Here is a 17,529-nt window from a genome sequence, read left to right on the forward strand (position 1 = left end):
TGGTACAGTTTCTGTGTCGCTTTCCTTATTTAGAAAATAAAAACATTGTTAAAGCAGAAGATGGATCGTCATTCTGTACTTTCGGTTATCATTTATCTGAAGTCTACTGACAGCTTGTCACAGCTAAGTCTCAGGGCTCAATTTCTCCTGACTCAAATTAAAAGAAATATGAGGTTTGGGTATTTGAATGAGATTTTGCATCTAGAAGATAAAGCTGCAAGAAAACTGAAACTAAACTGGTATTTACTCTAGACCTGCTCCTGCCCTAACTCAGCTTAGGAAGCAGTAGGAAAGGGGAGCGAGCAGAAAGGCATCTTCACCTACCAAATGTCAGACTAACTTGTTCCTTCCTCTCCACTATATTTTAGCTTTTGGGTTAGAAAGAGTAATGGAAAACCAAGTTTGTTGAGACATCCTGAGTTCATCCAGCATTAATTTCTAGAGGCATGTATCACACAACAATATCCCACTTCTTTTACAGAAAGGGTACAATTAAAGACTTAGGCTGAATTTTTCTCAGAAAAAAAAAATGTCTTTTCATGTGTAAGTAATTTTTCCAAGATCTTAAGAGCTACAAACATGTATGGGTAAGAATGAAAGTCACTTCATACTTCTAGGTGAAAGAAAAACCATATTCTTTTTCTATTATCAAATTAAATCTCATCCCAAGCCATCACTCCTTAGGTTGATGGTAATTTACCTTCAGTCAATACTGGGGCCACGTCCTGTCCCAAAACAAAAACGTCAGATTTTACACAGTCCAGAATACTCACAGATAATCCTCTGACCTTTGGTCACTGCTGACAGGTTCTTTGTCTAAGACCACAGGATCACTGACGGGAAGATGGTTCTGCTGCTTCCTGAAACTTACCTCTCAACTGCAGCTGGAACTCCTTACCAAAGGCAGGAGCCCCAACACAAATGTTGAGGTACCCACTTTACCACAAAGTCATTCCACAGTAAAGACAGGTCACATTCCCAAGAGGTTACAATGGAGCAGCACAGAGGGACTGGATCCTGGTTGCCACTACTCTGTGGAGTTCTCCCTCCCCAAATAAATCTCTCTTTGAGTTTCCAAAGTAGATTCTCCTCTTGGATTCCTGCTTCTCTCCCATCTTGAGACTACGTAGCATAAGCCCTTCAAAGACTCTACCTTTAAAAAACAGAAGGCAACTGTACTGCTTTGGTCCTACGGAAAAAAAGCTCAAAGAAAGAAAGCAGAAAAGCATTCTTGGAATAGGGCAGGAAAACAGAACAAAAGGCAAATTGATATCTCAATAAATTATCCTATCACATGTGTCCTTTTTGCTAAATTATTTGAGAGCAGATACAAAAGAGGCCACCTTCTCCAACCCTCTTCACATTTCTGAGGTGTGCCTTCTGCAGGCGTAAGTTTACTTACTCTGTGTCTAAACTCTGAGGTCAAGAAGCATCCCAGGGCAGTTTCTAGACATCCTCATTAATGTTGTGCTCTTCATTATCAGTTTTAGGGACATAAAAGTGAACTATCACATGTCCCCCATGTCAGTGAATGACACCACCATCCAGCTGAGGTTACTAGATGTCTTTTCTCTTGACAGCTAGACCACCACCAATTCCACACTTTCCAGATACAATGAATTGCTCTCAATTCTCCTAAAAGTCATACTCTCTGAGCTGCAGGCCTTTGCATATGTGACACCCTCTGTCTAAATAATGCTGAACAGGCTTTTTCAGAGTATAGTGCAAATATACAGAAGGATAATATTTGTACAACCTCAGTGATAAACTGGGAAGAATTTGGATTATCTATATAGGCCTTGTTGAAAAAAGTTCAGTAGGGAAGATATTCAATAAGATATCAGAGCTTTTTCATGAGAAGCTTTAGCTTGCTCATTTATACATAAGAGTTCTTTTTATTTTAAAATAATTCCAAATGTATTCAGAAGTTGCAACAATAATAGAACAAATAATTTTTACCCTGAAACAATAAATTGCCAATATGATGCCCCAGTGCCCATGCTAAAACTTTAGTGTATAATTGCTATAAATAACCTTCTCAAGCACCTGAGAGTTTCAGTTGGGTAAGCATCTGACTCTTGGTTTCGGCTCAGGTCATGATCACACAGTTCGTGGGATCAAGCCCCGTGTGGGCTCTGCACTGACAGCACGGAGACTGTCTGGAATTCTCGCTTTCCTTTCTCTCTTTCTCGAAATAAATAAATAAACTTAAAAAAAAAAAGAACATTCTCCTCCGTAACTACAAGACAACCAATACAATCAGGACTAATGCTGACCTATCATTATCAACTAATCCACAAGCCCTGTTTCAATAATCATCCCAATAATGTGAAGGTTCTAGTCCAGGAACACATGTTGTATTTAGTTTTCATGTCTATTTAAGTCCCTTTCAATCTATAACAGTATACAATCTTTCCTTGACTTTGATTAGGAGCCCAGTTATTTTGTATAATGTCCCTCAATTTGGATTTGTCAGATATTCCCTCATCATTAGATTATTTATTTGGGGCAGGAGTATCACTGAGATGACATGTACACCTATCAGGTGGCATATGATTTCTATTTGTGTCATTACAGGTGATATTAACTTTGGTCACTCAATTAAGGTAGTATCTGCCAGATTTATCCACCGTAAAGTTGCTTTTTAGTCTTTCGTAACTACTAAGTATTTTTCAGGAAGGTATTTTGAGAATACATAATATCCCCTTCTTTCACCCAACTTTCATCCACTGGTTTTTAATATTCATTGATGCTTCCTGGCTCAATTATTACGATGATGATTTTAAAATGGTAGCTTTCCAACTCAATCATTCACTCCACACTTGTTAATTCTCTCACCTCAATTATGTATTCATTTGTTTATATCAGTATGGACTCATGGGTTCCTATTTATTCAATGGATTATGAACTGATGTTATTATTTATTTTGATGCTCAAAGTATCCAGATTTGGCGACTAGAAACTCATTCAAACTGACATCTGCATCCCTCTGACTTGTTCCCATAATTCTTTAAGCACTTTTTACTTTCTTGCTTAACAAGATATTTCTGGCTCATCTTGGACTTTCCCTGCCTGACACTGAAATCAGCTATTTCTCCAGGTAGTCTTGGTTCCCTTTAGTGGAGAATGGTGCTTAGAAATCAAAATATGGCACTAGATGGGTTCACTGCTATTAGGGGTACTGCTGGTCCCAGAGATGGGAAATATATGGATGTATGTATACACAGAGCCTATTATTTATACACATATATCATATGTACATAATTCATGCATTTACATCAACATCTCTATATTTATCTATGTATCTATCAAACCCTGAGTTCACATCACTACCTCCAATTCCAATCCAGTAATACAGAATTATTGAAGTTTTTTTTCCTATCTCATATTTAGAACTCTCTCCTCTAACAGTGAAAAACTTGGCTGCTATTATCCTCAATATATTTAGTTATTGACTCAATCCTGCCTGTATGTAATCAACTTCCCACCCTGCCACCATCATCTCACAAAGAAGTCCTCCTTACCCTGTTCAGATTCTGATACATTATTGGCCCATCACTGCTGCCACATGCCCCTCTCATATGGATGCCCCCCTAATCCTACTGGGCTTCAATACCCTGTGCCAGGTGACTCCAGCCTTCTGCACACATTCTCTCCCCCACCCCAATCAAGCTCTGACAGATGGTGCCAGGCCAGCAATCACTCTTCTCACCCCACTTAGGTAGCCAATGTTTATTAGTGAGCTACCACCTCCCAAACTAAATACCTTATTCTTCTTCTCACTCAAGCTCCAAATTCTTATGCAAGATCACTGCTGTCATCATCATCCTGTGCCAGTGACCTCTTCACCTCTCTCGAGCTTCCAACAACCAAACAGGCTGCTCTCTTCTTCCCCCTCATAGACTCCCTCCTCGCTCCACTCATGTTCTGATACCCCATGTCAGATAGCCCCTTCCCCCTCCCACCCAACTCTAATGCAAATGCCTAGTTGGCTTGGCCCTACTTAATTGTTTAAATTAAATTATTTAAAAATGAAGAAAAGAAGGAAGAATGTAAACAGGTTATAATTGAAATGGCCACGTGCAATTATTGCTAAAGAATTTTTAATGATAATCTCTTCAATTTTTGACATTCGCCATCCACAAGAAACTATTTGTGGGTAGGTACATGAAAATTTTTAAATTTGTTATAAACATTCTAAAGTGAACAGTCCTATTTATAATTGTATCAAAAAGAATAAAATACCTAGGACTAAACTTAGCCAAATAAGTAAAAGACCTGTACATTGAAAATCATAAGCTACTGATGACAAAAACTGAAGATCACACAAATAAAATGCAAAGATATTCCATGACCATGGATTGTTAAATGTCCATACTACCCAAAGGAATCTACAGATTCAACATAATCCCAAACAAAATTGCAAAGATATTTTTCACAGAAATAGAACAAACAATCCCCAATTTTGTACGAAACCACAGAAAACTGTGAATTGCCAAAGCAGTCTAGGGAAAGAACAAGCTAGAAGCAGCATAATTCCTGATTTCAAACTCTATTACAAAGCTACAGTAATTAAAACAGTATGATACTGGTATGAAAACAGACACAAAGATCAATGGAATAAATCAGAGAGCCCAAAAATAAACCCATGCATATATGATCAATTAATTTATGACAAAAGAGCCAAGATTATACAATGGGGAAAGGATAATCTCTTTAATAAATGGTGTTGAGAAAACTGGACAGCCACAGGCAAAAGAATGAAACTGGACCAGTGCCCTAAACCATACATAAAGATAATCTCAAAATGGATTAAAGATTGAATGTAAGACCTGAAACCATAAAACTCCTAGAAAAAAAAACACAGAAGGCAAGCTCCTTAACATCCGTGTTGACAATAATTTTTGGGATTTGACACCAAAAGCAAAAATGAACAAGTGGGAGTACATCAAACAAAAAAGTTTCTGTTGATTTCATCAAAAAATGAAAAGGCAACCTATGGAATGGGAGAAAATATTCACAAATCATATATCTGATAAGGGTTATACAAAATACATAAAGAACTCATACAACTCAATAGAAAAAAACCCAATTTAAAAATGGGCAAAGAAGGGAGTTTGGGTGGCTCAGTCGGTTAAACACCCAACTCTTGATTTTGACTCAGGTCATGATCTCAGGGTTGTGGGATTGAGCCCTGTGTCAGCGCTCACTGGGTGTGGAGCCTGCTTAAGATTCCCTCTCTCCCTCTCCCTCTGGCCCTCCCCCCACTCATGCCACATGTGCATGTACACTGTCTCTCAAAAATAAATTTTAATTTTAATTTTTTTAATTAAAAAAAAATTTTAAAAATAATAAAAATGGGCAAAGAATCTAAATAAAAATTTTGTTAAAGATGACATACAAATAGCCAACAGGTGTTTGTTCAACACACGAACAGCAAATTAAAAAGTGCTCAACATTACTAATGATCATGAAAATGCAAATCTAAACCAAAGGGAGCTATCACCCCTCTCCTGTTAGAATGGCTAATATCTAAAAGACAAGAAATAACAAGTGTTGCCAACAATGTGGAGAAAAAGGAACTCTTGAGCACTGTTTTGGTACAGCCACTATAGAAAACAGCATAGAGGTTCCTTAAAAAATTAACAAAAGAACTACCCATATGATCTAGCAATTCTACTTCTGGGTATTTATCTGAAGGCAATGAAATCACTCTCTAAAAGGTATCTGTACCCTAACATTCCTTGTAGCATTATTTATAATAACCAAGACATGGAAATAAACTAAATGTCCACTGATTTTTGAATGGATTTTTTAAATGTGGTATATATATATACGGTGGAATATTTTTCAGCCATAAAAAGAAGGATATTATGTTGAAATAACATGAATGGACTTGAGGGCAATATGCTAACTGAACTAAGTCAGACCAAAACCAAAACAAAACAAAAACACAAAACAACAATACTGTATAATCTCATATGTGGAATCTTAGGAAAATAACCTCAAAGATACAGAGAACAGACTGGTTGCTAGACAAAGGAAGTGGGGAGAGGAGGGATAAAACAGATTAAGGTGGGTGAAAGGTACAAATTTCTAGTTATAAGATAAATAAGTGCTGTGGATATAAAGTACAACATGATGACTATAGTTAACAATACTGTACTGTATACTTTAGCTCTTTGGTTAGGTGTATCCTAGGTATTTTATGGGTTTTGGTGCAATTATAAATAGGATCAATTCCTTCATTTCCCTTTCTGCTGCTTCGCTATTGGTGTATAGAAATGCAACTGATTTCTGTGCATTGATTTTATATCCTGTGACTTTGCTGAATTCATGAATCAGTTCTAGAAGTTTGCTGGTGGAATCTTTGAGTTTTCCATATAGAATACCATGTTGTCTGCAAAGAGTGAAAGTTTGACTTCCACCTTGCCGATCTGGATGCCTTTTATTTCTTTGCGTTGTCTGATTGCTGAGGCTAAGACTTCCAGTACTATGTTGACTAACAGTGATGAAAGTGGACATTCCTGACATGTTCCTGACCTTAAGGAGAAAGCTCTCAGTTTTTCGCCACTGAGGATGATATTAGCGATGGATATATGTATAAATGGCTTTTATAACCTTGAAGTATGATCCTTCTATCCCTACTTTCTTGAGGGTTTTATCAAGAAAGGATGCTGTATTTTATCAAATGCTTTCTCTGCATCTATTGAGAGGATCATGTGGTTCCTGTCCTTTCTTTTAGTAATGTGAACTATCACATTGATTGGTTTGTGGATATTGAACCAGCCTTGCATCCCAGGTATAAATCCCACTCGATCAAGGTAAATAATCCTTTTAATGCATTGTTGGATCCAGTTGGCTCCTATCTTGTTAATAATTTTTGCATCTATGTTCATCAGGTAAATTGGTCTATATGTCTCCTTTTTAGTAAATTGGTCTATATGTCTCCTTTTTAGTGGGGTTTTTGGTTTTGGGATCAAGGTAAGGCTGGCCTCAAAGAATGAGTCTGGAAGTTTTCCTTCCATTTCTATTTTTTGGAACAGCTTCAAAGAAGCGGAGTTAACTCTTCTGTAAATTTTTGGTAGGATTCCCCTGGAAAGCCATCCAGCCCTGGACTCTTGTTTTTTGCGAGGTTTTTGATTACTAATTCAACTACTTTACTGGTTATCAGTCTGTTCAAATTCTCTATTTCTTTCTGTTTCAGTTTTGGTAGTTTATATGTTTCTAGGAATTTGTCCATTTCTTCCAGATTGCCCAATATTGGCATATAATTGCTCCTAATATCATCTTATTATTGTTTGTATTTCTGCAGTGTTGGCTATGATCTCTCCTCTTTCATTCACAATTTTATTTATCTGGGCCCTTTCCTTTTTCTTTTTGATCATACTGTCTAGGGGTTTATCAATCTTGTTAGTTCTTTCAAACAGCCATTTCCTGGTTTCATCAATCTGTTCTGTTGTCTTTTTAAATTATTATTTCAATAGCATTAATTTCTGCTCTAATCTTTATTTCCTGTCTTCTGCTTGTTTTGGGTTTTATTTGCTGTTCTTTTTCCAGCTATTTAAGGTGTAGGGTTAGGTTGTATATCTGAGAACTTTCTTCCTTCTTAAGGAAGGCTTGTATTGCTATATACTTCCCTCTTATGACCACCTTTGCTGCATCCCAGAGGTTGTGGACTGTTGTGTTACCCTTTTCATTGGCTTCCATGTACTTTTTAATTTCCTCTTTAATTTCTTGGTTAAACCATTCATTCTTTAGTAAGATGTTCTTTAATCTCCAAGTATTTCTTGTCTTTCCAAATTTTTCTCATGGTTGATTTCAAGTTTCATAGCGCTGTGGTCTGAAAATATGCACGGTATGATCTTGATCTTTTGGAAGTTGTTAAGAGCTGATTTGGAACCCAGTTTGTGATATATTCTGGAGAATGTCCCATGTGCACTCGAGAAGAATGTGTATTCTGCTGTTTAGGATGAAATGTTCTGAATATATCTGTTAAGTCCATCTGGTCCAGTGTGTCATTTGAAGGCATTGTTTCCTTGTTGATTTTCTATTTAGATGATCTGTCCATTGCTGTAAGTGGGGTGTTGAAGTCCCCTACTATTATGGTATTATCAATGAGTTTCTGTATGTTTTGATCAATTGATTTATATATTTGGGTGCTTTCATGATGGGGCATAAATGTTTACAGATGTTAGATCTTCTTGGTGGAGAGACCCCTTAATTATGATATAATGCCCTTCTCCATCTCTTGTTACAGTCCTTATTTTAAAAGCAGGTTGTCTGATATAAGTGTGGCTACTGCAGTTTTCTTTTGGCAACCACTAGCATGATAGATGTTCTCCATCCCCTTACTTTCAATCTGAACGTGTCTTTAGGTCTAAAATGGGTCTCTTGTAAACAGCATATTGATGGGTCTTGTTTTCTTATCCATTCTGTTACCCTATGTCTTTTGATTTGAGCATTTAATCCATTGACATTTAGAATGAGTATTGAAAGATACAAATTTATTGCCATTGTGTTGCCTGCAGAGTTTCTGGTGGTCTTCTCCGGTCCCTTCTAGTGTTTGTTCCTTTTGGTCTTTTTTGTTTTGTTTTGTCTTTTCTCCTCTCAGAGAGTCCTCCTTAGAATTCCTTTCAGGGCTGGTTTAGTGGTCACAGATTCCTTTAGCTTTTGTTTGTCTGGGAAAATTTTTGTTTCTCCTTCTATTTTGAATGACAGCCTTGCTGCATAAAGAATTCTTGGCTGCATATCTTTCCAATTCAGCACGTTGAATACATCCTGCCACCCTTTCTGGCCTGCCAAGTTTCTGTGGATAGGTCTGCTGCAAACCTGATCTACACGTATAGGTTAAGGACTTTTTTACCCTTGCTTTCATAATTCTTTCCTTGTCTGTGTATTTTGGTCAGTTTTTGTTGAGTCTAATGGGAGTTCTCTGTGCTTCTTGGATTTTGATGTCCATGTCTTTCCCCAGGTTAGGAAAGTTTTCTGCTATAATTTGCTCGCATAAACCTTCTACCCCTTTTTCTCTCTTTGTCTTCTGAAACTCCTATGATTCAGCTATTATTCCTTTTTAGTGAAACACTGATTTCTCTAATTCTTATATCATACTCTTTTGCCTTAGTTTCCCTCTTTTTTTCTGCTTCATTATTCTCCATGATTTTGTCTTCTACATCACTGATTCGCTGCTCTGCTTCATCCATCCTTGTTGCTGTCCCATTGATTCAAGATTGCATCTCATTCATTGAGTTTCTAATATCATCCTGACTAGAATTTGCTTCTTTTATCTCTGCAGAATGGGATTCTAATCTATTTTCAACTCCAGCTAGTATTCTTATTATCATGATTCTAAATTGTGGTTCAGACATCTTGCTTGTATCTGTGTTGGTTAAGTCCCTAGCTGTCGTTTCTTCCTGCTCTTTCTTTTGGGGTGAATTCCTTCATTTTGTCATTTTAGAGGAAGAAAAAGAATAAAATAAAAAATTAAAATTAAAAAGGTTAAAAACAACACAAAAAATCAAATAAAGGAAGCTAGATCCTAGGTATGTTTTGGTCTGGTTGTTGAAAGAAGTTTGAATGAAAAAAAGGGAAAGGAAAGAAAAGAAAAGAAAAAGAAAATGTTTAAAAAGTAAGAAAATGTATACAACAAAACAGAATAAAATGAATTGGAGAAGATAAAATAGAATAAAAAAATAAATTTCCAAAAAGAATAGTAAAAAATTTTTTAACTTTATATAAAAATGGAAAATATTTTTTTTTTCTTTCTGGATCCAGGAATAAGAAAGAAAAAGAAAAAAAAAGAAAACACAAAACAAAAAATGAATAGATGGACCAGCAAACAGAATGAAATTGTATCTAGCTTCCCCTAAAAGTCAATCTATGAAGTACTTTAGAGTCTGTACACTAAGCAGGAGGAGAGACTTGTGGTGGTCCTCTAGGGCTTGGTTGGTGCAGTTTGAGGGTGCTTGGTATAGGCTCCGTTCTCCACTAGGTGGCACTGCTTAGTGTAAAGGGGTGGATTTGTGTGGTACATGTGCACATGTGTGTACATGCACGGGAGAGGTGAAAATGGCATCACCCTGCTTCCCAGTCTCTAGCAACAGAACTCTGTGCTCTACCCACCAGCAATAAAGCGCCCATCCTCTGTCTCCAGCTTCCTTCCACTCCTTGCTTCTATACTGTCTGCGTCCAAACCATCAGTCTGCCAGGTGGCACCTCAGATGGGGTTGTGTTCCAAACCCCTTACTTCTGAGGGCCCTGCGGATTGAACCCACTCTGACCCTCTGGGGGAGGTTCTCTCTGAGCAATGGTCGGATGCCAGCTTGCCCCCGGGAATGTTCCTGTGATCACGCTGCTGTAGAGGCTCAGAGGTTGTGACTGGATGCCAGCTTACCCCAGAGTAAGTTTGCGGGATCTCCTAGTGGCAGCATTTCAGGGATTACTGTAAATCACAACACAAAACCTGCATCAGGTTTCACCGCACCCTGGTGTTTTCCAATACAAGCAATCGTGTTCTCTGGGGTCCGCTGGGATCTTTGCCTGTGGGGAGGCCATACAGCCTCCACTAAATGCCCTCCTAGCAGGGTAGTAGGGGAACCATTTCTCCCTGTGAGGCCTGAGGACCCCTCAGACCTCGCTGCCATCTCCTGGGATTCACCCTTCACAACACAGCACTGCTGGGTATTGGGCTGAGGAATTTCCAATGCTGCTCTGCCCTGTTTATAGAGTCCTAATGATATTGAAAACCCTCTCCTTTCTCCTTTTCTTGTTCAGGTGAATATGGGTGCTTCCGCTCTTTCTCTTTCTCTCCAGCTACCTTCAGGGGGACTGCTTTTCCTGTACTCTCTCCCCTTTCTCTGTCCTCTCTCTGCAAATACTGCTCCCTACCCTCTGCAGCTTCTTTCTTTCCCAGTTCACCTCTCTGTGCCACATAACTGCTGAGTCCTGTGGCTCAAGTTATGCAGATTATTGTGTTAATCCTCGGATCAATTTTCTGGGTGTGAAAATGGTTTGATGTTGATCTATTGCATTTCATGGATAAGAGAGGCAGAGAACTTCCATGCTGCTCTGCCATCTTCGCCCCTCAGAAATAGACTCTGTACTGTATATTTTAAAGCTGCTAAGAGAGTTATCTTAAAAGTTCTAATCACAGGAAAAAAAATACTATGTATAGTGATGTATGTTAACTAATCTTATTGTTATCATTTCATAATATAAACCTAGTCAAATTACTATGTTGTACACCTAAAACTAATATAATATTATATGGCAATCAAATCTCAAAAAATAATAATATATTTTTAAATAGATATTTAAAGAGAGTCTACCAGACATCCTGTTAAGTTCTGGGAATGCATCCCTGAATGAGTCAGACAAAGCCCAAGGGTTTTACAGTTAGTGGAGGGGGTGTTAGAAGAGCAGCCAAAAAACAAACACAACCAAACATTAGGAATGACAGGTACTGAAACATAAATGACAACAAGTCAGCCATGTGAAGATCTAGGGGAAGAACTTTCCAAGCAGAGGAAAGAACTAGTGTAAAAGCCCCATGGAAGAAAGAAAGCCACTGGGATGGATACTAGTGACAGAGAAGAGTGGTAGGTAATGAGGGCAGAGATCTGGCAAGGGCCAAATCACAGAGGGTCTCATAGGTCAGGCAAACAAATTTAGATTTTAAGATCAATAGAAACCAATGGAGGATTTTAAACAAGGAAGTAACATGATGTGATATCTTAAAAATTTAAAAGATGACTGGTTGCTATATGAATCACAGAATGTAGAATAGAGGCGAGGAAACAAGTAGAGATCTACTGTAGCCATCCAGTGAACAGGTACTAATGTTTACAACCAAGCTGGTATAGACAAAAGAAAGGATAAATTCAAATACACTAGGGTGGTAGTGTAACTTGCTAATACACTTGATATAGGGTATAGGAGAACAAGAGTAATCAAGAATGGCCCTTAGGCTTCTGACTTGTGCAACAAGGTGGACAACAATTCCATTTAATAAAATTTGTAAGACTGGGAGAGGAGGCAGGTCTTTGGGTGAAAACCATGAGTTTTGTTTTAGACATGTTAAAGTTGAAATCCCTATTATATATCTAGGAAGAGTCATTAAGTAAACAATTGGATATAGGGGTATGGAGATAAAGGAAGTGTCAGAGCTAAAGATAAAAATTTGGAAGCAATTTACACATAGTATTTAAAAACATAAGACAAGATGACATAGTAAGAGTGTATAGAAAAGATATCTCAAGAAAGAGCCCTGTGACATCCAACATTTAATGAAGAGGAGGAAGATAAAGTAAACACACAAGAGAGACTGAGAAAGAGCAGCAACTGAGATAGGAGAAAAAAATAGGAAGGTGTGATGCCTTCAAAGCTAAAACAGGGAAGTGTTTCAAGAATGAGGGCTTCTTACTATCAACAACAACCAAATTATGGAAAAAGCCCAAATGTCCATTGACTGATGAATGGATAAAGAGGATGTGGTATATATACACAATGGAATACTACTTGGCAATAAAAAGTACTGACATCTTGCCATTTGCAACAATGTGGATGGAACTAGAGGGTATTATGCTAAGCAAAGTAAATCAGAGAAAGACAGGTATCATGTAATTTCATTCAGATGTGGAATTTTAGAAACACAACAGATGAATGTAGGGCAAGGGAAGTAAAAAAAGATAAAAGCAGACAGGGAGGCAAAACACAAGAGACTTGTAAATACAGAGAACAAAATGAGGGTTGCTGGAGTGGAGGTGGATGGGGGTTGGGCTAGATGGGTGATGGGCACTAAGGAGGGCACTTTTGGGGATGAACACTGGGTATCATATATAAGAGATGAATCACTGGTTTATACTCCTGAAGCCAAGACTACACTGGATGTTAACTAACTTGAATTTAAATATAAAAAAAAAAAAGAATGAAGATTGCTGTAACAGAATACCATAGACTGGGTGGCTTGGTGAGGGCCCTCTTCCTGGAGCACAGCCTTTTGCCGGTATCCTCATATGGCTGAGACAGAGAGAGTCCTGATCTCTTCATTCTCTTACAAGGGAATCAGTATCGTGATGGGGCTCCACCCTCATGACCTATATGAATCCTGACTACCTACAAAGGCCCCATCTCCAAATACCATCACACTGGAAATGAGGGATATATGAATTTGAGGGAAGATACAGACATTCAATCTATAGGAGATTGCTATAATATAAAAGATAACCAAATGTTGGTAAAGGTGTGGAAAAATTGGAACTTTCATACATTGCTGGTGGGAATGTAGAATGGTACACCACTTTAGAAAATTTTAGTGTGGTGTTTCTTTAAAAGGCTAAACATAGTTACCATATGACCCAGCAATCCCACTCCTAGGTATTTTTCCAAGAGAAATGAAAACATATGTCCATGCAAAAAGCTAAACACAAATGTTTAGAGCAGCATTATTATCAAAAGAATCCCAAAGGGGAAACAACATAAATGTCTATTAACTGATGAATGGCTAAGTAAAATGTGGCATATCCACACAATGAGATATTATTTGGCAATAAAAAGGAATGAAGGACTGACATACGTGGTATGACATGGATAAACTTGAAAACGCTTTTGTGAGTGAAATAAGTCAGACACAAAAGACCATATATTATAAGAATCCATTTATATGAAATGTCAAGAAAAGGCAAACCTACAGAAACAGAAAGTAGATTAGTAGTTGCTTAGCGCTGGGACAGAAGAGGGGTAAATGAGGAGTGATTGCATATAAGTACAAGGTTTCTTCTGAGGGGACAAAAATGTTCTAGCATTAGATTGTGGTGATGGCTGCACAATCCTATGAATGTACTAAAAACACTGTATTGTATAATTTAAATACATGAATCATATGGTATGTAAGTTATATTTCAATAAAGCTGTTTAAAAGAATAAGGGAGAGCCGCCTGGGTGGCTCAGTTATGCGTCCAACTCTTTATTTCGGTTCAGGTCATGATCTCACAGTTGTGAGATGGAGCCCCGCATCGAGCTCCGTGCTGAACATGAAACCTGCTTGAGATTGTATCTCTCCCCCTCTCTCTATGCCACTCCCCCACTTGCACAAACACTTTCTCTTTCTCTCAAAATAAAACATTTTTTTAAAAAGAGAGGTGTAACCTAAAGCAAATACTGCTGAGAGATTAACTGAGATTAGAATAGAACCCACTGAGTTGGGTAGGATGAAGGTGATTTGTGATGTGGACCAACGTTTAGAGGAATAATGGAGACAGAAGGCAAATGGGGTGGACTGAAAGGGAATGAGAAATGAAGTAGCATCCAAGAAGTTTTACTGTAAACCACTGCAGAGATGGGGTAATTAATGGCTACTGAGAGATATGGATAAAAAGAAGGTTTGTTTTCATAAGATGACAGACAACAGAGCATGTTTGTTGATGAGAATGAATCAATACAGAGGGAGAAACTGATAATGAAAGAGAGAAATGTCTGCTGTTGAATTAAAGTCCTTGAAATGGGAATGGATTAAAAAGCACTAATGGAGAGGCTGGTGTGCATTCATTTCAATGAGGAGGAGGCAGAGAGCTAGGCATATATGTCAGCAAACTTCACATGGTGTTAGGCAGATGAGAAAGGGCTGCGTTCTTCTCCATGGAGTCTGAGTCAAGGTGATCAACTTAGAGTAAGGACGATGAAGTAGAACGATTACATTGCTATAAAATAAAATTATCCCTGCCAAAACTCAGCAGCTCATTAGCTCATTTTCCTCACAGTTTCCTGGATTTTGATCTTTGCCCAGAAGCCAATTCTTAAATTTGGCATTATCTACTTTCTGAAGATGGTGAAACATTTTGAGACTACTAAGTCCTGCTTCCTTCATGTTTAACCATCTTTCCTTTACCATACCTCTCTTCTCTCAACATTTGACCATAAGCAGAAACTTTAAGAAGGAACCAGGCAGCATCTTCAACATTCAGCCTGGCAATTTCCTTAATTAAACCACAGCTCTTTGGGTACATTTGCTACGTTCCATATTAACACAGCTGACAGACAATGTTGCTAAACTTTCCACTTCTATATAAAAAGGATCCCCTTTCTTTCCATTTCCAGTAATATTTTTGTTACTTTTCTTCAAGCCTTTACCCACAGTCTCCTGAAAATCCATGAGGCTTCTTCAAACAGACTCCTCAACATGCTTCAATTTTTCTTTAACATTTTCCTGCAAAGTCCCTCCAAGCGCATTTTTACGTCTTTGTTATGGAAGAAATCCACTTTCAGTGACTGAGATCTGTAGTAGTTTCCCATGGCAAATTAGTCCCAAACTCAGCAGCTTAAAACAACAAATATTAATTATCTCATAGTTTCTGTGAGTCAAGAATTTGCAGCTGGCTTACCTGGTGACTATGGTTCAGGGTTTGCTAAAGTTTGTCACCAAGATATCAGCCAGGGCTGGAGGATCTACTTCCAAGACCACTCATCCACAAGGCTTTAAGCCGTTGGCCTCATCCTTGCTATATGGCCCTCTCCAAAGAGATGCCTTTTACATGGCAGTTGGCTTCCTCCAGGGTGAATGATCCAAAGGAGGGAGAGCAAGCATGAGAATCCACACTACTTTTTGTGACCTTGTCTCACAAGCCCTTCATAATCACTTTTTTTTCTGTTTTGAAGGTATAACTGACAAATAAAATGGTAATATGTTTAAAGTGTACAATATGACAATTTTATACACACATGCACACACACACACACACACACACACACACACAGTGTCACTTCTTCCATTTCTTCCATATTACTTTGTTTGAAATGAATCACTAGATCCAGCCCATATTCAAAGGGGAAGGGACTTTGTTTCCATCTCTTAAAAGGAAGATTATTAAAGAATTTGTGGACATATTTTAAACCACCATAAGGAAGAAATTAAGAAGGCTTATGAAAAGAAAAGATGAGAAACAGCCATTTCTGAGAGTGGTGGGATCAATATAAGATTTCTGGAAAATTTAGTAGGATTTCCAGGAAGTTTGGAGTTCCCAGTTATGATATGTGATAATGAATTAAAAGGATCAGTCAGCCCCCTAAATTTGTTGGCTAGGTTACATGCATCTATCACATGCTCACTCCTATTACTGCTTTTATCAGACAGATTTGCAGTATTTATTTGCTGTTTCCCCCACTAAATTATGAGATTTTCAGTGTCAAGGAATGTGAACTATCCCTCACATGACAGGAATTCAAAGAATATTTATAAAAGAACTAAATCTGCTTCAAACTATTGCCTTTAGTCAAAAAAAAGAGGAGGGAAGGGAGGCCCGAGTGGCTCAGTCGATTAAGCGTTCGACTCCAGCTCAGGTCATGATCTCGCAGTTCGTGAGCCCTGCGTGGGGCTCTGTGCCCACAGCTCAGAGCCTGGTGTCTGCTTGGGATTCTGCGTATCCCTCTCTCTGCCCCTCCCCCGTTCATGGTCTGTCTGTCTGTCTCTCTCTCAAAAATAAATAAACATTAAAAAAAAAAAGAGGAGGGAATAGGTGGAAAAGAAAGCTGCAACAAAACCTAGAAAAACAGGAGGGTGAAAATAATAGGGTAGATGGGTGCTTACAGGGTCACAGTATAACCTGGAAAGAGAAGAGCATCAATAAACTTGCCAAAGAAATTAGTTTACTATCAACTGGCCCCTAGGTCTCTAGGTTTGCCACTAGATCAGATTCAGGCTAGCTCCACACTCCTCAAAATCCAGACTTCCAGCTCCAATTCTACCAAATTACATTCTTGTGTGTAAGAAGTCTGATGCCAGTTTCACTAGGCTAAAATTAAGTTGTTAATAGGTCTGCACTCTTTTCTGGAGGCTAGAGAGGACAAACCATTTCTTTCTAGAGGCCACTCAATTCCTTGGCTCATGACCCCCTCCCTCAATCCACAAAGCCAGCAACAGTGAGTCTAGTTCCTTTCACACTTTTTTCACTGTCCCATCTACCTTTCTCCCACTCCTCTTTCTCTCACTGTCCAACTGCAACCAGGAGAGGGGCTCATATGATTAGACTGTGCGCACCCGGACAATCCAAAATAGTCTCCCTACCTCAAGGTCCTTGGCCTTAATCGTATCTAAAAGCACTTTCTGCCTTGGAATGTACCACATTCATAGGGCTGGGGATTAAGACATGGACATATTTGTGGAGGGTGTTACTCCATCTACCACAAGGCTACAGAGATAGAAGAGGAGAAGGATGCCTCCAGGTGGGCACTAAAGGAGACCATACATTCATACAGGTCACAAGGCCAACAATAATTTAATTAAGTGCAGAAGGAAATTTAATTTTGATTACTCAATTTACTTAGCACTACATATGGGGTTGAAAATTCCAGATGTTGTGAAGCAAAGCAAGGCAGGTAAGAGAAGAGAGGGTAGCAAATCCAAAAAATACCACAGGCAAATTTCTTGCCCTAAAACTATTGCTGTGATTTGGTGGTTTCAAAGTTAAACACACACAACCATATATTTCTTCTCTTTAGTAAGTTATATATCCCAAAATACCTCAAATTCCTTGTCTT

General features: G+C 38.3%; 1 protein-coding gene across 9 annotated transcripts in view; it reads right to left on the reverse strand.

Annotated features, from left to right (window-relative positions):
- Window positions 1-17,529, reverse strand: part of KLHL3 (kelch like family member 3) — a 283,806-nt gene that overhangs the window by 150,465 nt on the left and 115,812 nt on the right. The window lies entirely within an intron of this gene.

This window comes from Prionailurus viverrinus, chromosome A1 (genome assembly GCF_022837055.1).
Source record: "Prionailurus viverrinus isolate Anna chromosome A1, UM_Priviv_1.0, whole genome shotgun sequence".
NCBI classification, from domain to species: Eukaryota; Metazoa; Chordata; class Mammalia; order Carnivora; family Felidae; genus Prionailurus; species Prionailurus viverrinus.